The sequence below is a fragment of the Oryctolagus cuniculus genome, chromosome 15 (assembly GCF_051225735.1).
Source record: "Oryctolagus cuniculus isolate XC-2025 breed Fujian yellow rabbit chromosome 15, ASM5122573v1, whole genome shotgun sequence".
NCBI lineage: Eukaryota > Metazoa > Chordata > Mammalia > Lagomorpha > Leporidae > Oryctolagus > Oryctolagus cuniculus.
In genome coordinates this window covers 15826243-15853557 of record NC_142881.1, presented here as the reverse complement: position 1 = coordinate 15853557, position 27315 = coordinate 15826243, and the positions used below count along the sequence as shown (strand labels likewise).

At 51.6% G+C, this 27315-nt stretch overlaps 1 protein-coding gene across 7 annotated transcripts in view; it reads right to left on the bottom strand.

Annotated features, from left to right (window-relative positions):
- AFAP1L2 (actin filament associated protein 1 like 2) overlaps positions 1-27315 on the bottom strand; it is a 113295-nt gene that overhangs the window by 68483 nt on the left and 17497 nt on the right. Inside the window, exon 1 of one of the 7 annotated variants that reach the window (XM_089314314.1) lies at positions 22774-22792. The exons of the other annotated variants lie outside the window; for them this stretch is intronic. The gene's annotated coding sequence lies outside the window, so the exon portion shown is untranslated. Of the gene's footprint in view, positions 1-22773; positions 22793-27315 lie in introns of those variants that run through there. 7 annotated transcript variants of the gene reach the window in all.

The following is a 27315-nucleotide window of genomic DNA, read 5'->3' as shown; positions in this document are numbered from 1 at the left end:
TGGTATATTTCACTTTTCACAGGTATTTTACTATGAAAGCTATTAAATTGTTACCTTCTTACAATGAAGGGATAGCCCTGTGTAGCAGAAAGTGCTGGAACAAATTCAGTGGCTGCACAAACCAGCGAGGGGAACTTAAGCAAGTTTTATAACTTCTTGGAGCCCAGTGTTCCCCCTGCCCAACAAAGTGGGGAGAAATCGAATCTTCACAGGGCCAGTGGGAGGGTTCACTGAGCTCACACAGAAACGCAACCTATTTGATAAGTGGTATTTTTTCCCAAGCCACTTAGTGGGTTGACTGGTATCCCCCAAAATGATATATCCAAGTTCTGATCCCTGGTGGCTGTCAATATGAGCTTCCTGGGGGCTAAGTCTTACAGATATAATTAGAGTGAGAATCTCAAAGTCAGGTTATCCTAGAAATAGGGGCCAACGTTGTGGCCCAGCAGGCTAAGCCACAGCTTGCAATGCCAGCATCCCAATGCAGGGTGCTGGTTCCAGTTCCGGCTGCTCTGCTCCTGATCCAGCTTCCTGCTAATATGCTGGGAAGGCAGCAGGAGACGGCCTGAGTGCTTGGACTCCTGCCACTCACATGGGAGACCTGGGTGGAGTTCTTGGCTCCTGGTTCCTGCTCCCAGCCTAACCCAGGCCTGGCTATTGTGGCAATTTGGGGAGTGAACCAAAGGACAGAAGATTCTCTCTCTCCTTCTCTCTCCCTCTCCATTTCAAATAAAGAAATAAATCTGGGGGGGTGGAGGGAATAGAGACAGAGGGTATCATGGAAATAGGGAGGGCTCTAAACCCAGTGAGTTGGAGTCTTTTTTAAGAGAAAGGGGAGAGAGCATTGAGACCAAGAGCATGGGGTCACGTGAAGACACAGGCAGAGACTGGAGTGAGGTTGCCACAGTGAAGGAAAACTGGGTGCCCTCCACAGCTGGAAGGGACAGGCAGACCCCTCCCCTAGGGCCCTCGGAGGGAGCACGGCCCTATTGACACCTTGATTTTGAACTTCTGGCCTCCAGAACTGTGAGAATGAACGGCTGTTGTTTCACATCCCCAGCCCGCTGTTGTGATTCCTTATGGCGGCCCCAGCCAAGGCACAGCCCCCTCAACGCAGGAAGCCAGAGCAGAACACTCAACAGAGCTTTAGGAAGAGAACCAAGGCCCTGCACGGCCCCAGCTCAAAAGTTCAACCTGCTTGGAAAAAGCCTGACTTTCCACTGGATTATAAAAAGCAGATTCGTTTTAAATCAGCCGAACAAACATTTCTGAATGGGAAGCCATCATTCTGGTGAAACAAGGCCCTCCATTTTTCTGACAGATAACCGTGAACCAGTTTCATGAAAAGCTGACCGTGGGATAGGCTCAGGGCTGCCTTGTGGGAGCCCGACAGGTGCACGGGACAGCTGTGTAGAGTCCACCAGGGAGGACCGGGCACCCTCGGGCAGGCTCCGCCCCTCACTTGAGCTCTCGCACACTGCGAGCTGTCTCGCAGGAACACGTTCTGGACACATAAGCAGCAAACTGGGGAATCGGGGCATCAGGGAGCGGCAGCTCTTGGACCGGATGCAGACTCAGGAATTCCAAGTGGGCCTCGCGGAAGGAGCTTGGACTCAGCAGCCTCCCAGCCCGCCTGCAGCCTGCAGCGCTCGCCCCACGTTCCACAGGCAGCCCCTGGACGGCCTGCAGTCGGATCAGCGGACCACTGCACCACCTACGGGCTCAGCCCACCAGGTCTCCGCCAGCCCCAGCCTTCTCCCCAGTTCTGACTCCTATCATGGCTCCAACCAACATTCACTGGGGGCACAGGGTCTAGGCTAGGCCCTTGTGCGATTTGGTTCAATTTTAATTACTCCTACAGCGTCTCATAAGACAAATTTTCTGATCCAACTTAAAGCTGAAGGCACTGAAGGAAGCGATTTTCCTAAGGTTACAGAGGTAGGAAGTGGCAGAGCTAAACTCAAAGTCCAGTCCTTTTTCTGGTTCCCAGTGCTCACCACACCTCCCAGAGGCCTTCCCTGATGGCTCTGCTTGGCTTTTGTCCCCAGCCGTTGGCCTGTTCTGCTCATACCATGAAAGGGACAGTGCTGCCGGGTAGCAGTCTGCTACACCCAGGCATCCTAATCATGCTGTTTAATTTACTCCTGACAACAACCCTTCATGAAATGCTGCACTGTTCCCATTTCACAGATGGGGAGACTGAGGTCTCTGGAAGAGAAACGGCCTTGCCCACAGCCCACAGCTCATGTGGTGCAGGAACAGGACTTGAGCCAGAGTCCCACACAGACCCTCTGGCTGTGCCGCTGACTTGATAACGGAGGAATCTTTGAGCAGCAGCTGAAGCCGTGGCCTAGCTAAAGGATAAGGGACGAGAGCCAAGCTGTCGCTTCCATGTGGTTCTTTGAGTCCCCTGTCCCAGGCTGACATTCTCCAGCGCTACTGCTCCGTCAGCGCCACAGCTGTGACAGCTGCCGAGGGCTTGCCCTGGGGCTCCTGCTGCTGTCAGGTCAGGGGAGGCCCCTAGGGCTGCCGTCACAAAGGACCACAGGTTGCGTGGCTTCGAACAACAGAGACTGAAATCTAAAACGCCACCAACCACGGCCCTATGAAGACTTGGGGAAGAATCCTGCCTGGCCTCCTCCAGCTCCTGGGGTTGCCGGTAAACCTGCACACACCTGGATTCCCAGGTGCGTCCCTGTAGCCTCTGCCTCCGTCGCTGCGTGGTGTTCGCTCTGGGCATTTCTGTGTCCAGATCTCCCTCCTCCTGTAAGGACAGCAGTCATTGTGGAAGGGCCTGCCTAACCCCATATGACCTCATCTTAATGTGGTCACATCCACAGAGACCCTCTTTCCAAAGAAGTCACATTCCTGGGGTTAAGCCTCAAGTACCTTTTAAGGGGATGCAATTCAACCCATGTCAGGGCACATGGAGTCCAGACAAGGCAGCCCCCTTCCTGAGCCCACTCACTGCGGCCCCAGCACTGAGCATGGCCCTGCTGCTGAGCTACAAGGGGCTGAGCTGCTTCCCAGGCTGGCTACACAGGAGCAGGCAGGGGAACCCCTCGGATTCCACTTGCTCCTCCTTAGGCCATGCATTTTGCTTTAATATCCATGCCCCCGATCAAATAAGTCCGAATCTCTCCGGGAAGAGGTGCGGGGAGGGAAATCCAAGCCTCTAGGAGACTCCTCAATTGATTCAGACAACACTGAGAACCAGAGACCGGAGACATGCTTACGGAGCCCTTGGCCCAAGACAGGTGGGAAGTCACAGGCACCCAGGGGCTGCACCACTCTGCTGTGTTTCCAGGACCCCCCTGACTCCACCACCACCACATCTGAGCACTCAGGGCTTGCTAAAGGTCTGCCTCTCCTCTCCCAGCCCCTGAGCCCCCAGCCCACCAGCTGCTGTCCTGAGCACCACTTATTCACAGGGCTGGGTTTGGTAGATGGCACCCAGCAGCTGCTCAACACAAGTTTGTTGAATGAATGAGTGACTACACGGACACAGGCATTATCCAGAGGCTAAGTTGCATCCTGCCATCCAAGAGTTCATAACCCAGAAGGCAGAACAAAACTCGTCCAGCTCACTGTCACACAACTCAAGTTCACTACATGGCTGCTATCCTGTAGGGGAGCGAAAGGAAAGCGACAGAGGCCTGGGGTAAGCAGAGAAGGCAAAACGGTTCATGGGATTTGGAGGATTTGGGCAAGTGGAGATGAGGCCAAGACAGTGCCCAGGAAGGTGGTGAAATGGCCAGAGGAAAGCTCCAGGGGCTGCCAGCACGGCAGAGTGGCTGCAGCACAGGCGGCCAGCAGCCAGCAGGACCCTACGATGGCGGCCAGGCAGGTGGAGGAGTGCGCACCTTGCTCCCCAGGAGGAGCCGGCTACCTGGTGATGGGAAGGCAGGATGGCTGTGAGCAGAGGAGTGCTGAGAAAGCAGAACTGTGTCACACTTGGCTGTGCTGTGGTGAGGACATGGAGGGAGACCAGCATTCTGATGCCCATCTCTGCTCCAGCCCAGCCACAAATTCAAGTTCACAACTCTGACAGAAGCCGTGCCTTGCGTTTGTCTAGTTAGCCTAAAGACGGTCCAGAAACCCTAGTGAGGGGGATTTCACCACTACGGCCGACACCAGGACTTCAACGCGGAGGGCTTTCAGTAGGGAGGAACCCCTCCCCCTTTCTCAGTGTACGTACTTATTAAGTCATCATAAACGCTTTGGCAAAGAAAGCTGCTAAGTTCTCCAAGCTCTGCTTGCCTCTCTGAAACAAAACAGTGTTAGACAAAAAACCGTGCACAAGCACCTAGGATTGTCCTCCGCCAACCCAAGCCGACATCCAACCCGGGAAGCCCAGGAGTGCCCTTGTGGCCCCTCCGGGGCGTGCAGCCAGTATTGTTATCTTGGCGACCCCTGAGCACTGACCTGATAGTACGTGCAAGTGAGACACCAAACTCAGCTGTCTGATGGACAAGCAGCTGTCCAGACGCGCCAGAGGGTGTGCCAAGTAATTTTAAAAAGCATTACTACACTTTTGATATGAACTTTTAGAGCCTCATAGAGAACTCATACAGAAACAGTTAACATCTGCGGTTCCATCTGAGAAACATAATAGTCACCCTATCCGGAAAACCAGCTCCAGTGAACCGGCACCCCTCCTCAGCTCAGTATCTTCACCAAGGCCAGCCCAAGTCCATCCAAAGCCAGTTGCCACAGCTGGACTAAGAAGCAGCCTTTCTTGGACCATCCTTGATGTTCCAGATGCCTGTCCTGTGTCACTAATTCTGTCTTTGTAGCTGAGGTCGATGATAGAGTGCGTGTGTTCCTAGGAGGGACGCTAAGTGCACAGATTCACCAGCTACAGGGAAGGGCCGCCCACGTGCGTTCATTCCCAGCAACAAGATGGTGCCTCCTAACAAGAGGGAAAGAGACTTGGTCACTTGGGAAATACACAGGTGAAGCAGGCCTGCTAGGGAACGTGTCAGGATGCCACTCACGGCTGACCTCAGCAGCGAGGGCTGTGCAGGCGTCCTCAAGACCCTAGGACAAACATGGCCCGTGCAAGGGAAAGGCTTTGGGCAGGCCATTGCATTGTGCCCTGTTCACTTCCGAAAGGAGTCCTGAAAATCAAAACCCAAGCTAACAGGGGAAAGAGCATACAACCCGCATCTCAGCTAAAGGTGCCATCAATAGGAACTTGAGTTCCACCTTTCAAGGCAGTCCAAGGAGGAAGGGACAGGAGAGGAGAGAAGCAATTACACATGCCTGATAAAAAGCAGCCACCCCGTTCTGCAGGAGTGGCCAGCTTTTCCCTGACACGAGGCCCTAAGAGAAACCCCCCACATCTGACAGATCACCGCTCCTGCACTGTTTTCTCCTATGAACACCAAGCATCAGGGCCGAGCTGGTCAGCTAAGAGGTCTGGGCCCCACCACGCCCGTGCACAAGGCCCCACATGTGAGGGAGGCAACAGCCCACACATCACTGACTGGCTGAGCCAGAAGGAAAAACAGTTCTTTGGGTGACTTCCCACCTCCTCTGTGTAGCAGGAGCTTTCTTGACCAGAGGCAAGCAGATCAGTCACCTCCTGGACATGGCCTGTCTGTGCCAGGGCAGCACAGCGTCAGCAGCTACAGCAATGGACACACGGGGACTTGGACTTGCTGCAGTCCAACCTCACGCCCTCTGCAAACCCGCTACAGAGAGCAAGTCCGGGGGCACATCATATCCCCAAAATGCCAGGGGTGGAAATTACACAGTGGTTTGGTCCATCCATCTCTGGGGGCTGCCGTCACTGCATAGGCTCCCCTCCCGCAACATGGGCTGCCCAACACTATACACTGCTAAACAGACAGGATGTGGCTGTGGGCAAGAGCTCAATGTCAACAGGGTTATTTGCAGAGCAACAAGAAACTGACCAATAAGGAGCCTGGGCTGCGAAGCAGCTGATAACAGGGGGACAGAGGCCAGGCTGGGAAGCAGCCCCCCAGTAAATCACCGTTAACTGCCAGTGAGAGAGGAATGCAGGTTCTGCCGAGCTTACAAGTTTATTTCAGATTATTCTAAATGCTTCCCGGGCTCCCAGGCCAGGAGGCAGAGCCGGGCAGAGGGGGTGGGAGACGGGCTGCTCCCCACCCTTTTCTCACTGTGGGATAATGTTTTGGCAGCATCGACAGCAGCAGCTGATGGCTAGGGGAAGGCACACAGATTTAACACAGACAGAAAGTTTACTTATTCTCCCACCCCCGCGGGCCAGGCTGCAGCAAGGCATTCTGGAACCACGAACTGCACTGACATGGTCACATCCAGCCTGCGCAGACATGGAGCAGAGATAAGGAGCAGGAGTCACGGCCCACAGGATTCCACAAACGCCATCGGGAGTGGGTCGGTGAGACACTGTCCTGCTTGGCGGGGGAGATAAGAGGACCACATAAGGTGGATGACGAGAAGAAGACACCGCGGCACACACACATAATGGAATACTATTCAGCCTGGAAGCAGGAAATCCCGCTGCTTCCAACAGCATAGGTGAACTCCTGCAGGACGGTACGCTCAGGCAAACAGGCCAGGCACAGAAAGATCAGTACTGGAGGACCTCATTTGTATGCGTGATCTCGGGAAGCTGAACTCACAGAAGCAGAGTAGGATGGTGTTGCCAACGCCTCAGAATGGGGGAGATGGTCAACCAAACTCTGTTATAGGATGGGCAAGTTCCAGCAAGCCGATATCTGGCACGGCGACTGTGGTTACTGTAGCAGACCTGACATGCGCAGAGACAGGGATCCTAAGTGTTCACAGTACGCACAAATGGCAACTGTGCGAGAGGACGGCTGTGTTCATTAGCTGAACTGTGACAATCATTACCTACTACATACATGGATCAAATCACGCCGAGTGCCTTAAACGTATAGTTTTTATTTATCAATTATTACTCAATCAAGCTTGGGGGGTGGGCGGGACTGCAGCCACACTGAAGGAACCTATGAAATGGCTGGCCCCTCCAGAAACTGTGAAATGACCCATTAGAGCAGGAATTTAAAATAAATAAATAAATAGCCCATCTTTCAGGGAAACCGAACTATGAGACCACGGGGTGGTCTTCTTGGCTGGCTGTGAAAAAATCATTTCTGATTTTAAAATTTTATTATGAAAGTTTTCACACACGCCACGTAGGAAATATAAAGGAAACTCATTACCAGGCTCCCTGAGTTCTGGACATTCTGCCCTTAGATTTCATCTCTGTGACCTCTCGCCTCCTTTCTGTAACAAGTCCATGTAAATATTCCATGTATTAGTACTATAATACATACACAAATACTTCAACATATCTCTAGCAAGCAAAACCTATTTACATTCATTTGTGCTTTTTAAAAAGATACATTTATTTATCTGGGGGGAAAAAAAAAAGCAAGAGCAGAGAGAGGAAGAGACAGAGAGTGAGCACTCTTCCATCTGTTCACTCTCCAAATGGCCACAAATGCCAGGGCTGGGCCAGGAACACCATCCTGGTTTCCCAAATGGGTGGCAGGGGCCCAAGTACTTGAGCCATCACCTGCTGCCTCCCCAGGAGCGTTAGCAGGGAGCTGGGTTCTAAGTGGAGCATCCAGGATTCAGAACGGCACGTTGGGATGGATACCAGCAACGTAAGGAGCAGCTTAGCCCACGGCACCACAGTGTCACCCCCTCTGTTTCTATTCATATGAAATCGGGGCTCGTATACAAGAAAACGCACATGCCTGAACAGAATTCTTGTGGTCTGCGCTCCTCCTGCCCAGACGTAGGGTGCAGAGGGTGGGAGTGGGCAGAGAGCCACCCCGAGAGTGGAGGTCCCCTGTCCTCCTTGCCACCTCCCAGCAGGGCCGGCCGATCACCCCTCCCTGACCCTTCCTCTCGTCACCACTGGTGGAAAATCAGCGAGGTTCACCTCTGAAATCTCCTCCACGCTCCAAAACCTGCAAATACCACCTATAAGTCACTTTACGACTCCACCGTGAACAGCGCACTTGGAATGTGCATGTATGTCCGTTTAAATCCACACCCTGCGGGCAGGGTGTTCATAATTACAGTATCCTAATCAGATCACACACACTATGGACGCTGCCAATCAGCTGGAAAACTCCAATCAGAAGTTCCCACCAGAAGCAGCTACTACAAGGCTCTGGCTCTTTTTGTGGATGCTAAAAACATTCCCTTGCTGAAATGAGCGTGTTTAGGGCAGGCAGGCTGGCTAGAAATCCTGCCCTGGAGGCTCAACCCTCCCACAAATGGGGCTGAAAACCTGCCCATTCACAGTCACACCCAGAGCCCTGGACGAGGAGCAGTCAGTGGGCACTGTAGTGGAAGATTCTGTTGCCCCAGGGCAGCCAAGACGCCACGGGGGTTTCCTTGCACCTGCCTGAACAGAGGCGTCTGTGGGGCAGAACACCAGGCCCCGCCAATCCTAAGCCTTCTGGGGCCAGCTTGCCAACAGATATTGGCCTGAGACTTGCTTTTATTTTAACATCTACTAGGAGTGACATCGTGGGAGGGGACATGCGGTTTTCTTGTGAACCTTACCACCAAGGTCACCTGTGTTTGTTAAAAGCACCCATGGCATGGTTCTCTCCCAACGTCTAAATTTCACTCCCACTGTTTATCCCCATTGGGAACCCACTCTGCCTTCCACGTAAACCCGACCATCTCTCCAAGCTCAGTGCAAGTCCTGCTTCCTCCGCAAAGCCTCCTCCGATTATTAGGACCTTGGGCAGCTGCAAGGTGATACTGCGCTATGTCAATGTTCCCCACAACCGTGAAACACACTAAGACACTGCAGGAACGCCAGGGTGCCTCACTGGGACGGGCAAGTCCGCTGTGCCTCCTGCAGGACCCACGGACAGGACGTCCCATCACTGTACAGCCACTGGTGGGGGGGATCAAGCCAAAACTGTGTCCTCTTCATCTCTCCCATTGACTACTAGAGAGAGCAGCCAGCATAATGCTGAAAAGTTGTCTCAGCCTGGGTGTCCACCTGGCCAGGAGGACTTACGCTGACAAGGGAATGAGACAAACATGGGCAGGGATTTGGCTGCCATCCTGGACAGAGAAACTGAGTTCACCTGGAAACAGGTGAGCCAGGGAGAAAAAGGACTTCCGGTATGGAGTGTGGTAAAAGCTGATTGGGAAGAAAGAAGTTTGGAAAGGCAAAGCCATAAAAAGGTGATTTATCAAGGTCAGGACTTGGACCACGCGGAATTCACTATGCTTACCTCATTTTTTTTTTCTTTTCTTTTCAACAGTACAAGAGCAGAGGGAAGTTTGAGGGCCCTTTTACAGCTCACAAGCCTAGGGAATTTGTTAGGACTACAAGTGTATGGGAACATGGGTGAGACCTACTGTTTCATCAAGAAAAGAAAGATAAGGGGGCCGGTGCTGTGGCACAGCAGGTTAATGCCCTGGCCTGAAGTGCCGGCATCCCATATGGGCGCTGGTTCAAGACCCGGCTGCTCCACTTCCCATCCAGCTCTCTGCTATGGCCTGGGAAAGCAGTAGAAGATGGCCCAAGTCCTTGGGCCCCTGCACCCACGTGGGAGACCCAGAAGAAGCTCCTGGCTCCTGGCTTTGGATTGGCACAGCTCGAGCCGTTGTGGCCAATTGGGAAGTGACCCATCAGATGGAAGACCCCTCTCTCTCTCTCTCTCTCTGCCTCTCCTCTCTCTGTGTAACTCTGACTTTCAAATAAAAATAAATAAATAAATAAATAAATAAATAAAAGAAATGCCTGTTAAAAAAAAAGATAAGATAAGATGGAATGGCTCTGCCCACGGAACCACTCCACTAACCACTCCGTGGTCAGGTCCTGGAGAGATGGCAACAACCAAGATTTCTTTCGCTGAACTTGGATGAAACAGCGCAGTTCCTGACTAATTTGTCCCAAATTGAAGTTTTCCCTGAGCTTGAAGACCGATGCTATAAGAACTGTTTGTGGACGGTTGCAGAGTTTAACCCTTGAATGACCAGAAGTCCTGCCCCTTAGTCCCTGACCAGTCACTTGAGCAGGTCCTGGCACCGTCTTGGGAGCTCTCCCTCCTAACCCAGGAGCTTCGAATGCCATTAATTGCAACGGGTTCCCAGATTTTCCCTCCGTCAACACCAAGCCCAGCCTGCAGCTGACTCGCCATTGTTTGTTCGAGAATTTATGGCTCAGATAAGGGAAGCTGCCCAGAGATGGGTGGGGTGGGAGGGGCAGGGGTTGCCACAAGCGAAATAACTCAGTATTTTCTTTTGCTTTATTTTCCATATCTCAATGTCCAGAACAGGCCAAGGGTGGCCAGCTCCGGAAGCTTTCATGATGCCAAATACCTTCTCAGTGACTTCTGTGTATTTTCGTCTGTTTTTATTCATTGAAGCTTTAACTGGAGAAATGCAATGTACGCACATGGTGAAAACTGTATGCAACAGCCATGGCACAAATGTAGGCAATGAAACGTTTCCACCCATGTTAGAAGACCCTAGCATCAGCCCCCCTCCTGGCAACGACAATCAATGGGGTACGTGTTCCTCCTGGAACTTCCTATGCATAATATTCTTGTTATAAAACATTTGTAGAAAAACAAAGTTCTTTTATACAAGCAAGCTCACATTATCTACAGCTCTCTGTATCTTGGCCTTTTCACTTGAACTGTCCCTTACAGCTACGTGGTATCTCATTGTATGGATGCAATGCATGTTTTAATCTATATCTTTTTGTTTATTAAATACTACAAAGCTATTTTGCAAAGATCATATTACAGAAAATACATTTCTGAAGAAATAAAATCCCTTCCTTCCCCCCTTTTTAAAACTTTTTTTTAAAAGACTTATTTATTTATTTGAAAGGCAGAGTTACAGAAAGAAGGAGAGATAGAGAGATCTTCCATCCGCTGGTTCACTCCCCAAGTGGCAGCGATGGCTGGGGCTGGACCAGACAGAAACCAGGAGCCTGGAATTCCATCTGGGTCTGCCACACGGGACAGGGGCCCAGCACTTGGGACATCTGCTACTGCTTTCCTAGGCACGTTAGCAGGGAGCTGGATTGGAGGTACAGCGGCCGGGACTTGACCGAGACTACCAACCAGCACCCATATGGGACACAAGCACAGCGGATGAGGGCTTAGCCCACTGTGCCACAATGCTAGCCCCTTTTTAAAAGGTTCAATCCTAGCATTTCAAATTCCCTTGACCCCTGGCTGTCCTTAAGTGATGACACTGGCACAGAAAAGATGAAGTCCAACCCCCCCCCGCCCAGAGCTCTGCTCTACTCCCTTGCAAACATGCCCCCCCCCCACTCCTACCCCGGAAGTCTGCAGGCTTCTGTACCAGGCTCACCCGCCCACATCACCACCTCCCACCTCTAGGCAGCAAGATACTCTTCCCCTTCCGTGACAGTCAAATCAATAAGGTCCAGGGCACAGGAGATGGAAGAGTCTGATTGGAGCTCTCCCCACCCCATCCTCTCTCACTCCCTCTCCACATTCGAGGCCAGGGAGGATGTTTTATGGTTTGCTTCATAGAGCTTAAGATGCTCACCCCTCACATCTCCCAGGCAACGCGAGCCCAAACATCCCAGCTAACATTACTGATTTGAAATGCCTGCCCATTGTCACTGGATTTTTCTGAAACTCGGTCATTCAAGCCGAAAGGGAAAAAAGTGTTTCTGGAAACTTTCTCCATGAGACAAACAGCACAGCCGGCTCACCCTCTGGCAGAGACCCATGATGCCAGGGGCGACAGGCCTGGGTGAGCAGGACAGGGGCCTCGGCTAGGGAGCTGCAGATGGGCCTCCTTCCCTGGAGGCTCCGCACGGACGGACACCCGGCTGAGGATGACAGAGACCTCGGGGGTCTCCAACGCCCCTCTGTGAGGCTCCCTCCTCCCAGCTGCAGATGCTCCAAGCCGCGGCTCTGTGCAGGCCAGTCTCGCTGGCTAGCGGGAGCCACACGCCCTCCAGATCTGTTCCCCGTCTTTAGCTGCTCAGCATTTACACGGGAGCTGCCAGAGTCCTGAAATCACCCCACAGCTGGATCATTCTAGAAAAAAAAATAATGCAGCTGTTTCAGCTCCTCCATCCTTGGAAAGCGCTTCCAAGCAGGAGCTGGAAGGGGCCCAGGGCGGATGTTGCATCCTGAAGAAATGCTTTCCTAGACAGATTTTACAGAGTGAAGCTTGTGGGATGAGAAGGGGTAATGGGGTGGGGAGAGGTGGATTTCAGTCCCTCAGAGCCAAGGAATGGAAACATGGCTGTCGGCAAGAAGAGAGTCCGTCCCCAGCCCAGTGCCTGCAGGGTACTCCAGGCTCAGAGCCTCTGAGAGTCGCGATCTAAAACAGCAGTCATCCAACTCGAGCCCACTGGCCATCCTGAGCCCACTATTTGTATAGTCTTTGAGGCATATGAATGGCTTCTGCATTTTTAGATGGTCAGAAGAAAATCAAGAATCTTCCCTGTTCCATGAAAATGCTATGACATTCAAATGTCTGTCCCTAAATAAAGTTTTACTGGAACACAGCCACGCACATTTGTTTGCATAACATCTATGGCTGCTTGCACACTGCAGCGCCAGAGTCAGGGTCACTGCTCCACAGCCCACGTGGCTGCAAATCTTAAAATATTTTCTACCCGCTTTTCCCAGAGAAGTTTGCCAGCCCCTATTTGAGAGTGGGCTAACAGGCAAAATGAAGGGTACTGTGTAGGGATTACTCCAACAAGAGAGAAGGCAATGTCCACAAAGTTTGAGAAAATTCAAAACATAATCTTAACTAACGGAATACAATGCTTTGTAATCCAGGTCCACTAATGAGGACGGAGCTCTTTTATTTTTGAGCAGGGAATAACATTTTATCTAATTGGTGTTCAAATTTAGGGTTTCCTGTCATCAAATTGGTTACAGATGTTTATTCGCACACACCATCCTCGGTCCAAAGGCCACTGGCCTAGGGGTGGGAGTCTGCTAACTCCTGCCCTAAGACAAAAAGGAAGGTGACTTTGATTTTCAAATTTCAGATTTCAGACCCCAAGAGTCTCACTAGGAGTGAATACAAAAACTTTAAATTGGATTTGGAACAACAAAGTACCACGTGGCTGTTGTAGAGTTTCCCTCACCCCCACAAAAAGTCACCCCCTTAAGGGAACCACACAGTACTGAACACTTTGGAGAGACCATGAGATCTTCCCGGGGGAGGATCATGTTTGTTCTTCACTGTCTTTGCTGAAATAAACCAAGGTCTACGGGGCATCAACAATGAACCAGACCTGTGTCTGAATCTGGTGGGGGGTAGGAGTGCCAGGTACAGTACAAGGAAGCATGAAAATTTAACTGTGGGACTGGCACTATAGCCTAGTGGGTAAAGCCACCACCTGCAGTACTGGCATCCCACACGGGTGCTGGTTCAAGTCTTGGTTGCTCCACTTCTGATCCAGCTCCCTGCTAATGCGCCTGGGAGAGCAGCAGAAGATGGCCCAAGTCCTTGGGCCCCTGCAGCCACATGGGAGACCCGGATGAAGCGCCTGGCTCCAGGTTTCAGCCTGGCCCAGCCCTGGCTGTTATGGAATAAAGCAGTGGAAGGAAGACCCCCCCCTTTCTGTCTCTCCCCCTCTCCTTCTGCCTCTCCCTCTAACTCTTTCAAATAAATAATCAGAAAATAAAATTGACCTGCAGTAAGTTAGTTTCTGTTTAGAAGATTCTAGTGGTGTACATTTTTTAAAACCCAAGCAGAGTAATGAGTCCCTCCTCTTATAACTGAGGAAGCTCTCCTATCATTGGTCCCCTTGGAAAAGGATCGCAGCAGTTACCTAACTCAAAACCACAAAGGGCAGTATTTTGAAAATGATCTCAGGAGCTGAGACGACACTACAAATTCAACCCCCAAAAGCCCTACTGCTGAATTTGTTATATCCAGAACTGTCGACACTCAATTAAACACACACACAGCAACTTTGACACCGTGCAAGGGATAGAAATACTGAAAACTTCAGAACAGAGAAGCATGGGAAGAATGACAGACCACCCAAGCAGGAGCAGCGAGAGACGGAGAAACCATGGGAGCTCCCGGGCCTCCCTAGAAGACACCACCCACAGAGCCATGAGCTAGCAGGGATGGGAGTGAAACGGCAGGGAGCTCCCACTGGACTGGGCTGGACACACCCCTCACCTGCCTAAGCCAGCGCAAGGAAGGTGAGGGGCACTCAACATGGTGCTTGCAAACATCACAAGTCAAGGCTGTAACACACACAGAAAACATTGCCTTTTGTCCAGTTTGCTAATTCACACTTCTCCCCTCCCTCACCTTCTTCTTCTTCCTACTCCCAGATTCCCCAAGTGAAAGCACACCTCTCTGATGGGCCAAACGTGAGAGGCTACAAACATCATCACACCCAGCACACAGCGTTACTGCCCAAGATTAGCACAAGGAGTATTGTACCATTCCTCCCTTAGAACTCTTCAGTCCCAAGGTAAGGAGCAAACGTGACATGAGGCACGTAACCCACATCACTCCGGGTGAAGTCCAACCAGAACAGCGGTCTGCTTCCTGGAATGAAGTCATCATTGTGTCCACCATGGCACAGTGGGGTGACTGACCATGTGCTGTACCAGAGACACTGTGCCACGTGCCTTATATATTTAAGGGAGCGGAACTAATCTATCAGGGGTCAGCACTGCTTACAGGACCAAGCTATTGGCAAAGTAGCTGTTAATGCTATAGGCTGTTTCCTGGCTATCCATTCTGTGATGAAAATTTTATTCAATTACTTGTAAAAATAGATATCTATTTATGAGACACAGAGGTCCTATCTACTGATTCACTCTGCAAATGCCCACAGTGGTCAAGTAACCAAAGCCAGGAGCCTGGAACCCAATCCAAGTCTCTCACATCATGGTAGGGACCCAACTACTACAGCCATCACCTGCTACCTCCCAAGGTAGGAGCCAAAAGCGGGCATCAAACCGAGGCACTCCATATGGGACATGGACACTCCCATGACCAAGCCAAACACTTGTCCTACAACAATTCTTTATTGAACTCTCATAATCTTCAAAAAATAAAAATAAAAATGAGCAAGAGGCATTTCTGTCCTCCAAGGTTTTAACTTCAAGTCAGCAAGACAACTATGAACCAAGTGCTGGTGAAGAAGAGAGAAAGGGGAGGCTTACGGAGACAGCAGCACACCGGTGGCCCCGTTTCAAAGGGCCACGGAGTCCTCGGGACATGCGAGGGATTTTGTAGGGATCTCAAATGTGTTGTCTGCAACATTTCTCTGCGCTTCCCAAGAAGCTGAATCATGGTTTTCCTGATCTTCGCAAGCACCACACCCATCGTGGGCTGTGTCTCTATTTGCCAGGAAGCTGCTAAAGCAGAGGAGACTGCCTGAGTCCAAACCAGAGTTGAGGCAAAGGGCCTCTGGAAGGAAGGGACAGACCACCAGGCGCTCTGCAAGGTACATGAGCGCGTGGGAGGCTCTGCTCACAACCAGCCTGATGCACTCTTCTGTACCTGAGATGCTTACAACTCTCTTCTGCTGCAGTGCTAAGCAGGTTTCTAAAATGAGCATTAGCTTTGTATTGACACGGGAGATTGATCGAGACTTTCGATACTATGCAGCTTATACCGATTATTCTAGTAACCTTTTCCAGTCAACATCCTAGTGGCAGGATGGAATCCCAAAAGGTGATCACATAAAAAAAATTAGAGTCCTTTCCAGGACAAGCTTTCTGTTAACAAATGTTTTAAATGTTGCCATTGTCTTCATTATATCCCCAGAGGCGAGAGACTGGAGATTGAGAATGTCAATGAATACCTTCTTATACAACGGACTACAATTTCTACATGAGAAATGATCCCTCTGCATGAACCAATGTTGGTTTCTATCTCCTGCAAAGGTACCATCTTCTCTATTGTCAGAGACCTCTACAATGAAGAAGGTGCCTAAAAATTTAAATAAATTGCTCCCTAAAAGACCAAAGCTAAGGGCCGGGAGGGGGAGAAGCAATGGTGCCCATGTCCAACTTCCCAGCACGGTTTAAGAGGTCCCCAGAGAAGACCCATGAGGGAGAAGCTTGGGTCCAGGCCTGCAGGAGCCCTAGCATCAGTGTTCATCACTGAAGGGAGTCAGGGCCAGTGAGTCCCAGACCTGCCAATCACGAGGAAGCACCTGTCCCTGGCCGCACACCAGATGGAGAGTTACTCCATACCAACTCCTCTGCAAAGGTGACACCTGCGACACAGTCCGCAAAACTGAGATCTTCCAAACCAGCTCACACAGACCTGGCCTAAACATCCTACTTTCCTATGATCGAAAATAATAACAAAGACCAAGTCATTCACCATAGAGTGGAAGAGTCAAACCTAGAAAATGCGAAACACGAAACAAATGGTATTGGGGAATGCTACAGAGAGGGAGGCACAGACAGATATTTTTCTTCTTTAGAGGAGGTTCAGAAATATTGGGATGCATTTTTATTGCTATTTCCAGGCAAAATCCTTGTAACATTTCCTGTTCTGCATGAGTTTACCCTACACACTGCAAGAAGCAAATGCTTCCGGGACAGTGACAGGGTGCTCCCCTAATCCCACAGCCCCCTCTCCCCAAGTGTTTGAGGAAGACTGGAGAAGTGAACGTTCAGTAGGCCTCTTCTTTGAAGAGACCAGTTCGCTTGTCTCACAGCTCCCCGGGGAGTGGAACCCAGCCAAGGTCAAAGACTGGATCTGCCTGGGAAGGGATGATGATTTCACTGGTTGGGACTTTATGGGGCTTTGTATATTTTATGTGGCAAATACTTCTGCTATCCCTTTGCAAGGGGGGAAAAAAGGAAAACAAAACTGCATGGCTGCCAGGGCTCGTGAGTCACACGGTCTGGGGAGAGAATGCAGCCAGAGTTAATCTCCACTGCCCCATTAGCCAAGATTCTCTGCAGCAATCTAGGGCTGAGTGATGACCGCATTTATGTCAAAGAGGCTTCAGTGCAAGGTGTGGGCCTTCCCCCCAAGACTCACTCACCCCAGCCACTTTACCACGGGGGGCTGACTCCAGCTCCAGCGAGGAAACAGAATGCAGTTTCCCACCAGGCTGCCCCGGACATCCCTTCCATTGACAAAGCACCAAGAGCAGCTAACCGGTGACTTCTGGGGCACTCGAGTGCTTTCTGTCTCTAGATTCCCTCATGTGCACACCAGGAATGAGAAATTCCCTCCATCCACGGAGACTCGCGAGGACTTGAATTCATGTGGCGCAGTTGTTACAGGCGTGCAAACAGCAGTAGTTCTTACGTACTTCACGCTTGCAGGTGGCTGGAACAAGGCTGTGCTTGATTTGCCCAATCCCTAACCTGGCGTGATATATAAAGAGCTAGTAAGTGCTTGAATGTAAGAGTGTCTGAGCGTGTCACAAAGCTACAGGAATTAAGCAGATCCTCAGTGGCACACAGATGGACAGGAGGATCAATGGAGAAGACTACAGAATAGACTCCAATATTATAAACACTGATTTAGTGTATGGTAAAGGTATTCAGGAGACAGATAATCAAAGCATTGGTACAATGGGGCAGCCATCGGGAAAAAATACGAATCTAGGCCCTTATGTCATACCTTATTAGCAATTTCAGGTGGCTCGAAAATTTAAAATATAAAACATGAAATTTATAAAAAAACAGCTAAAGGAAGATAAAATGGTACAGTCATTTTGGGGAAATGGTCTAACAGTTCTTCACATGATTAAACATAGCTACAACATGACCCAGCAGTTCCACTCAAATGTATGCGAGGGTACAGATAAAGATATACTCAAGAGAAATAAAAACTCAGGTCCACACCAGTAATTACACAAGAATGGTTAGAGCAGCATCATTAATAACAGCCAAAAAGTAGAGAGAATCCTAATTTCTACCAGTGGATGAACAGATAAACAATATCCATGCATATCCAGCCAAAGGAATATTATTTAGCCATAAAAATTAATGAAGTACCAGGGCCAGCGCTGTGGCATAGCAGGTAAAGCTGTCACCCACAACACCAGCATCCCATATGAGCGCCGGTTCCCGTCCCAGCTGCTCTACTTCCGACCCAGCTCCCTGTTAACTGCTGGGGGAAGCAGTGGAGGATGGCCCAAGTGTTTGGGCCCCTGCTATGCAAGTGGGAGACCTGGAAGAAGCTCCTATGTCCTGGTTTCGGCCTGGCCCAGCCCTAGCCATTGTAGTCATGTGGGGAGTGAACCAGTGGATGGAAGACCTCTCTCTTTCAAATAAATCAATCTTCTTTAAAAAGTGAAGGAAGCACTGAAACACATTTTGACTTGGACTGAACCTTGAAAACATTATGCCAACTTTCACAACTCAGTCACATGACTTCCATTCATAGGACCACCCAGACCAGGGAAGGCTACAGAAACAGAAAGTAGATTGTTTAGGGTTGGGGGTTGCTTAGGGCTGGGGGCAAGGAGAGAGGGGAGGAGAGGTGATTGCGGTAAAGTGTGGAATTCTGGTTTTGTCTCAGAGATGAGCAAAATGTTCTAAATTGGCTGTGGTAATGGTTCTACTTATCTGTGAACACACCATGAACCACTGAACTGTACACTTTATAGCTGCATCTTATGATATATCAATGATATCTCAATAAAGGTATTTTGAAAAACTAAACAGAGAAGATTTTTAAGGTAAGTTTAGGGAAAAACTTTCTAGATATAAGCAAATATTGAGATGATAAAAGGAGATAAATCTGACTACGGGAAAAAAAGCAGAAAAAAAGTTTCTACTTTAGAAAAGTAAACAAAAAGGCAAGTCAAAGGACAAGAAACTGGGGGAAATCCTTGCGTCTCAGATCCAAATGGCTTCTTTCCTTAACACATAAAAATTTCTATAAAATTAATTTCAAAAGACCAACAATCCAGGGTGGGCACTACGGCGCAGCAGGCTAAGCCGCTGACTGGGAAGCCTACATCCCACACTGGATGCCCGGGTCAAGTCCCACCTCTGCTTCCCATCCAGCTTCCTGTTAATGTGCATCCGGAGGCAGCATGTGACGGCTCACGTACTTGGGTTCCTGCCGCCCACATGAGAAACGCTGATGGAGATACGGCCTGCCCCAGGCTTGGCTGTTACAGGCATTTGGAGAATGAACCAGCAGATGAAAGACAAATCTCTCTCTCAACCTCTCTGTTGCTCTGCCTTTCAAAATGAATTTTTAAAGAATACCAACAATCCTATAGAACAATGAATAATGCCTACAAACAGAGTATCCAGAGTATCCAGAGAGAGAGAGAGAGAGAGAGAGAGACTCCTAAACATATTACAAGATGTTCAGCCTCACTCAGAATAAATCAATGCACATTCAATCAGAAAGAGATACCTCTGTTCATTCTGAGGGGCAGACAAGAAAGTCTGGAAGTAACTTGTGTGGATGGAGGTTTAATGAGACAGACCCTCTGGCCTGTTGCTGATGAGATTTGAAAAGGACACAACTTCTCAGGAGAGCAAGCTGGCGACACCTGTGCAGGCAGTAGGCCCGCACCTCCCTGACCCAGCAATGCCGCTCTGAGATTTGATGCTACCGAGACCCTTCATGTGTCTGCAATGACTTAGACGCAAGAAAATTCATGGAGGCGTGTCGCTCCCCCTCTTCACGGAGGAACGACACAGGACCCTGCGCTGTTCTTTCGTCTGCTCGGCCCTCCCCGGGTTTGCTGCTGGTTCTTCCCGGGTTGGCTACTATCCCTTCCACCTCCGTGGAAGGGCAGTTCCCCCTGGCCACATTCCCCACTTCCGCAGGGGAGCGGCACACCGCCGGCCGGCTCTCTCGGGGGCTGCACAGGTGTTCCCCTTAGGTGTTCCCCTTAGATGTTTCTGGTGCATGCCATCTCTCTCCTCCTTTATAGTCCTCCTCCGCCAATCCTAACTCGGCTGCCCGCACGCTGAGCACGCTGCTCTCCTCCAATCAGGAGCAAGTCCTACAGTTTATTGGCTGAACTGGAGGCAGCTGTGTAGAAGCTGTTTTCTTCTCTCCCAGCGCCATATTGTGGGAGAGCAGATGCATAGAATAAGTCTTAATTCCAATAACTTAGTCTAGTCCGAGTTGCTCCCCACAGAGGCGTTATTTGCTATAGCAAAGGGTTGGGGAAAACTGAAATGCCCAGTGACGATTCACACTGTGTCGTCTCCAGGCACGAGCTCCAGGATGCACTGTGGCCCTGGTAAGGTCAGCAGTGACACCTGCCATTCTGTCCCAGAGGGGAAGAAGCACCCAGACGCGGCTGCTGGCACACAGTGACGCCCTCAGAGAGGGCAGGGGAATGAGCCGGGCCTGGGCTGGCTTTTTATTGTAGTCTTTTGCTTTTCAAAACTTCGTATCCTGAGGGTTGGAAAGAAGCAGAAGGGGACAGGAGGGGAGGAGAAGGGGGAGAGGAAGGGAGGAGGGGGGAGAAAGGAGAAGGGAGGAGAGGAAGATGAGAAGGAAGACAGGGAGGGAGGAGTGGCCGGGATTGTCAAAGGGAGGAGGGAAACTTACAGAACACGTCCCCAGCAGAGGACCTCTGAGGGTGGAATGAGGGCTTCGCACATTCCAGGTTACAAGTTTCCGCTCCATACGTGTATCTCATAAACATGTATGATTTTGCCATAAATATGCAGATATGAAATTTCTCCACTGAACTCCTTACCGACCGAAATAGCCATCTGAAATGTGCACCTGTAATTATTTAAAATAACTCCATCTGGAGAAAAAGACCAAAAAGAAAAACAAAGCGTGCCCCGTTTGGCTCAACCACCTTGGAAATCTGGCCTTTTATCTTTACTCTGGAAAGATGGAGGAGACACAACCTAGGAGGGGGCGGGACCTGGGTGGGGGTGGGTCTCTGGACACCCAGGCTGGAGGCTGCAGCCAAGCTCCAAGGTCAAAGCCCTCACGGGCGCCACCAAATAATCCCCAGCGCACCCTCTCCTCTTTGCAGCGGTCACCCCCACCTCCCGTCTGCTTATGGGGAGAAAGAAGGAGACTGACTGAGGCCGGGAGAAGGGGCCCTGTGTTCCCGTGCTGGCCTATGCCTGCGTCTCTCTCGGCCCCAGTGCTCCGGTTTATTCAAGGTCAGTGGGCGTGGCCACAAGCTCTGCCCTAGAATGCTACATGCTCCAATACCCTGTGACCCGACCATGACTGCAGAGGGTCTGGCAGATCTGTGTGGAGGATGAGGCATCGCACTCCAGGGCCTCTTCCTGCAGAGCGTATCTGGGAGGCAGCTCCCTCATGCAGATCCTTCCGCGCCCCCCTCAGTGCCATGAATCCCACCCTTTCTTCTGCGCCTGTCTTCAGCCACGCTCTCCATGGCTGCTCAGGCCTTCCCTGCCCAATCAATGGCATCTTGTCTTGGGGGCCGACCCCGCTCCCAGTGATGAACCAACTTCATTGGGAGCGTGTGCTGAGGGCTCTCTGAGAGGGGCCATTGTTCCCCCACACTTGTCCAAGGCCTCCATTGAGAGGGCTGGCTGTGAGCAGGGCTGGAGGACATTCATCACCCGGAACAGTTGCCAGCAAGGGAGACACAGCTGTTGGGCTCCAATGGCGTGTGGCTGAATGGAGCCCACGGTGAGACGGAGTTCTCAAGCGACAGCACCCTCACTTATCTTTTCTTTCAGAGGACAAGGAACAGGAAAACGCTCACCTTCCCCTGTGATTATCCCACCAATCTTATAGCACGTAAGGCACTCTGGGGGCAAGCCAGCACCCCTTAACCCCCGATGTCCAGGCCCACGGGGACACAGGTACCTGGGTCATGGCCTACTCCACCAGCAGCTGCAAGCTGTGCCCATATGGCCAGGAGCCATGACTCATGCTGGGCCCACATGCTCGGTAGGGACTCTCAAGGCTCCAGGCCTGGTTGAAAGGGGGCAGATGGAAAACACAACAGAAACTCCTGGGAAGTATCAAGATCAAACTGAATGACCCTCTATGTGCTGAACACAACTAGCCATGGGGACAAGACAGGGACACCAGGACCACAGACCCACATCAGCCTGCACGGCGAAGTGATGGCAGGGTCCCATGTGGAGTGCGAGGGCTTGGGAACAGATGTGGTCAAGGAAGGCTTCCAGGAGGAGGGGGTACCTGAAGGTGTTCCTAAGGAACAGCATGAGCAAAGCCTGGCTGGACCAGCTGGGGACAGAAGGGAAGGAGGATGCCCATAAGCCAGAGACCCCCAAGAGTGAAACTACGCATAAAAGCATTTGAATACCATGAAGCCGGGGCCAGCCTGTGGCGCAGGGGGTAAAGTCACCACGTGCAGTGCCGGCATCCCATATGGGCACCAGTTTGAGTCCCACCTGCTCCTCTTCCGATCCAGCTCTCTGCTATGGCCTGGGAAAGCACTAGAAGAAGGCCCAAGTCCTTGGACTCCTGTACCTGTGTGGGAGGCCTGGAAGAAGCTCCAGGCTCCTAGCTTCAGATTGGCCTAGCTCCAGCCATTGCAGCCATTTGGGGAGTGAACCAGCAAATGGAAGACCCCTCTCTCTCTCTCTCTCTCTGCCTCTGTAACTCTCTGGCTTTTAAATAAATAATTAAGTAAATAAGAAAATAAATCAAAAAAAAAAAAAAAAGAAAAGGAAAGAGGAGAGGGGAGGGGAGGGGAGGGGAGGGGAGAGGAGGGGAGGGGAGGGGAGAAAAGAGAGGAGGAAGACCATAGAGCCCTGAGCAAACCTCAGGGTGACTACTGGACTGAAAATATTAATTCCCGGCTAAGGGAAGTAGATGAGCCGCCCTAGTTGTTGCCAAGTTGCTCCTTACCTCTGCTCACCCCTGCGGCGTGTACAGCTTCTGGGCACAGAGACCCAGATACAGGTGGAATCGTGTGGCGGCTGGGTGATGAGATTAGAGGCAAATCCACTGCATCAGGCCGGGGCTCTCTGCTGTGGGCCGGGCTGAGGGATCCTCCCTCCCCGTGTGCACGGGGTACACTTACGTGCCTGGACAGCAGCTGGTGCACTTGACACCCCATTTAAGCTCTGATCCAAAGGGGGCTGCAGGCCAGGTTTGAAGCCCCGTGGAAGCGGAGCTCAGGCCCTGCTCTACCAAGCTGGACCAGGCGGCAAATCTGCTCTTGCATCAGCCGGAGCTGGGGTCGGCCCTGCTGGGCTGAGCTTGTGCCTGCACGGCTGCTGGTCGTCATGGATGGCCTCCATTTCCTCTGTCCTTGGAGCACAGATGATCACAGTCAAGCCTGGAGCCCTGCCTCCCGCCCCGCACCCAGCTGTGATCCTGCCAGCCTGGAATAAGATGAAAGTGTCTGATAGGAAAGCCTTGGGAAGCCTTTTATTAACATTCTTAGCTCAGCCGAGCTCAGGGGAACAAGTCCCTGCATTCCAGGAGACTTCTCCCTGAGTGAAGCCAGGCCAAGAACGCAGAGAGAGTCTAAAACGCCTTTCTATTGGGTCCGCCCAGGGATCCAACCACCCCAGGCAGGTTCCTGGTAGAGAGTGGGAGTTCGGTAGTTGAGGAGTAGCAGCCCCTGGGGACCAAAAGGCCCAGCAAAGGACACTGATGTTCACGGTCACTGTCAGACAGGAGCTGACATGGAGCCTCACATCCCAACTTGTGGTCCTGGCAGGGAGGTTAAAGCCTCAGGCCCTCCATCAGCCAAAGGAAATGGCCATCCTAGCACTTCTGACTACCCGGCTGGGATACCTGTGAAGGGACGTAATGGAACACATGTGTAAATAAAAGCTAAAAGGTACTAGCATTTACTACTTTTAATCACTAATCTTGATGTTCCATTGACTACCAGGAGGGCAGCAGCAGAGCAGGAATGATGAAGGGTCTGGGATGACAGGGCAGGTCTTCCTTGGCAGAGATGGTGTTCGAAGTGGGGAGGAGTGAGAAGTCTGTGCTCCGGGCAGCGGCCAGCACGGCACCTGCCCTACCCCAGTAGCCAGGAGGCCCAGGGGTTCGTCAGGCCCATTGGGACTCCATGGCCACCAATGAAGCCGCAGCCAGGGAGTGACCAAGAGACAGTGCTTGGTCCTTCTGAAGTTGCAAACGGTGCCCAGGCCACAGGAGCACCGTCCTGAGACCGCCAGGGCTCCCCTCCTCCATGCCCTGCAAAATGAGGGCACACTCGCACTCCAGACGGGCACCCGGGCTGGGAAGGCTCTGTTGTTCAGGGAGCTAAGTGTACTGCACGGGCCTCATGGGATCCCTTCTGTTCTCCTGTGACCCTGTATCTAACTGTTCATCTCATCAGCCAGGCCCAAACACAATTCCACCCACGTCTGCATCTCCATGACCGGAAGCCGTACACACTGCAGGGCTGAGAAGTAGTGAGGAGCAACCTGGCAGTGGCGATGGCGGCACCGCGGAATCCCCTTAGCTGGGAACTGCAATTTCTAGTCCGATAGTCACCTTCAGATGTCCTCAGTGCTTTATGGTGTTCAACACACTCTTATGCCTGGTTTGATTCTGATTTGCAACAAGATCAGTGCAACAGGGGCTGGTGATTACTATAGACGGGGTGGGGGGTGGGGGCAGGGGATGCCCAGGTGATAATGAGGACTAACATCTGGGTGCCCAAACCAGAAGCACCTTTCCTTAATGAAACAGCTCCCCGCTGCTGGCAGGCAGCCCAGCGGCCACACTGCTGAGAGCAAAGGTTGTAGGCGTCAGGAACAAACATGGCCGATCCACAGCAAATTCAGCCACATGTCATGTTTCACTCCACCCACCAGGAGCAGCAGCGCTGTGTGCTGAACCGTGGCCAGGCTCTCAAGTGTAAGATTTTACCCGATCCTGACAAATCGCCAAGGAAGAAGGGATCAGACACCTTCAGAGGAAGAAACCGAGGCCTGGAAAGAATAAGCTGATGCCCGAGGTGGCAAACATCCACACTCGACTGAGCCAGGACCGCATGAAGCCAAACCCCGCGACTTCTGAACCCTGTCAACTCCCCACCCGAGCGCTCGGGCCTCAGACCGTCTGAACAGCGTGTGCAGGGGAGGGGGCAGGGAGGAAGCAGAGAAGCAGGCAACGCCTCTTTTCCTTTTAATGTTTTTACGTATCAGAGAGGTGACAGAGGGACAGAGACAGACACACGGTTTCGCTCCCCCAGTGCCTGCAACAGCCCCAGCCCCACCCGGGTGGCAGGAACTGAGCCATCGATGCTGCCTCCCAAGGTCCCCATGACCAGGAGGCTGGAGTCAGGAGCCAAAACAGACCATCAAATCCAGGCACGACTGTGGGACGCTGCTGTAGGAACCGGCATCTTCACTGCTCGAGTAAACTCCTGCCCCTCAGTGCCTCTTAAATGGGGGTCACTGGGCACTTCAAAGCCACACACCTGCTCTCCCTCCTCAGCTCCGCCTGTGGGGAGGGTGTAGGACTGCCATTGGGTATCTCAGGCAACCCCCATCACTGCCACTGATGGCTTGGGGCCTTCCTATAGGGCTTCTCATGCCCTCCTGCCCCTTCAGTAAAGTAAGGGCAAAACCACAGGTGTATGGCACCTTGACCTCTATGGGGAAGTCTGCAGGTAGATACTCTTTTGAATCCAAGGTAGTCCTTGCATGGTGGACAGTGACGTGTTTGGAATAGGCAGGGCCCACCTGGCTGGTGGCTTGGAAACCAACTCTCAGCGCATGTGAAGCGCTCTCAGGATAGGACCCAGGTCCCCCAGCATGGGCCCTCTCCCCCCACAGGCCTCTCTTGGGCTAGCCCTTCCCTGCCCCCACCAACACAAACCACACCAGCTAACTCATGATGGCCTCACAGCCTTTGCGCTTGCTGCTCCCTCTGCCTGGAACTCACAACCCCGGTTCCCACATGGCAGGCTCGTCCTCTTCATCTAGGTCTCAACTCAGCCGTGACTCCACAGGCCACCTGTGACTGATACTCAACAACCCCCAACATACATACACATACACACACACCACCACCACCACCACCACCACCACCACCACCACCACACTTCCTGTCTTCCTTTATTCATGTTTCTTGTTACCACCTGAAATTATCCTATTTTAGGACTGCTTGCTTATTTAGGGTCTGCTTTCCTCTCCTAAAATACAAATGCCATTAGGGCAGGGACCCCATGAACACTGTGCCCAGCTGTACCTCAGCAGCCAGACCATGCTTGGCCCAGAGTGAAAATTTAAAAATGTGTATTATGTGAAGACTTGGAAATCCTCCCACGAGAGCGGCTATTTAAGGACATCAGTGAGTTTATTACAAAATCACAAATTCTTTGAACTGGAAAGGATCCTGGGGCCAACATTGGAACTTGAGAAAATAGAAGTGGAGCTCGTTGGTGTCTCATCACTTGAGACATCAACACCCCCAGGGGCTTGGGAGGCGGCAATGTGGGCCCAGAGACGTGGGGCAGAAAGTGCGCACTGTCAGCAACTGGACAGGCCAGTGAGGACAGCTCAAAGGCAGAGACACCAGCAGACATCCAGTGCCCGGGGAAGACCAACGGGAAAAACAGACCCGCAGAGCCAAGCTCAGCATTGTTTCCATCTTCTGAAAACCCTGGCTCTAGTTCTTAGCTTTAAATACAGCTGGATTTGCTGCCCCCCCAGCTGGCTTAGGTCTTCTGTCCATCTCCAAGACCCAGGCAGTATCAGGTCCTGCCTCCTGCAGCAGGCAGAGACCCCACCCCCACTGCCACCCCCACCGCCACGTTGGGCAAAGCAAAAGGAGGCACTGGTCATCCTAGTTCACATGTACTTTAACATCTTTAGAAGTCTTTAAAAATAGAGGAAAACAGATATTAAGTCAAAACAGAGATGACAGAACCAAGATCAGGGCCCAATTCTGTCCAAATCATTTGGACCTAGGTGAGGATGGGGGGTGGGGAGGAGAAGGGTGCTTATCTTGTTTGGATGCATGAATTTTTTTTAAAGATTTTTTGCTTGCCTGACAGGCAGAGTTAGAGAGACAGGGATAGAGAGACAGACAGACACATACCCCTAGAGAGAGAGAGATTCCATCTGCTGGCCCACTCCCTCAAATGGCCACCATGTCTGGAGCTGGGTCAGGTCAAAGCCAGGAGCCAGGAGCCCCTTCTAGGACTCCCATATGGGCACAGGGACCCAAGCACCTGGGCCATCCTCCACTGCTTTCCCAGGTGCACCAGCAGGGAGCTGGATCAGAAGTGAAGCAGCCAGGTCCTGCACTGATCCCTCCATGGGATGCTGGTGCCTGAGGCACAGGGCCAACCTGCTGTGCCACAATGCTTGTCCCTGAATGTGTGATTTTGACTATCCCAATCTCCCTCATGGAGAGGAGCAAAAATGGACCCCTAGTTCACAGTGGGCCCCGAGTTACAGTCTAGCAATCTTG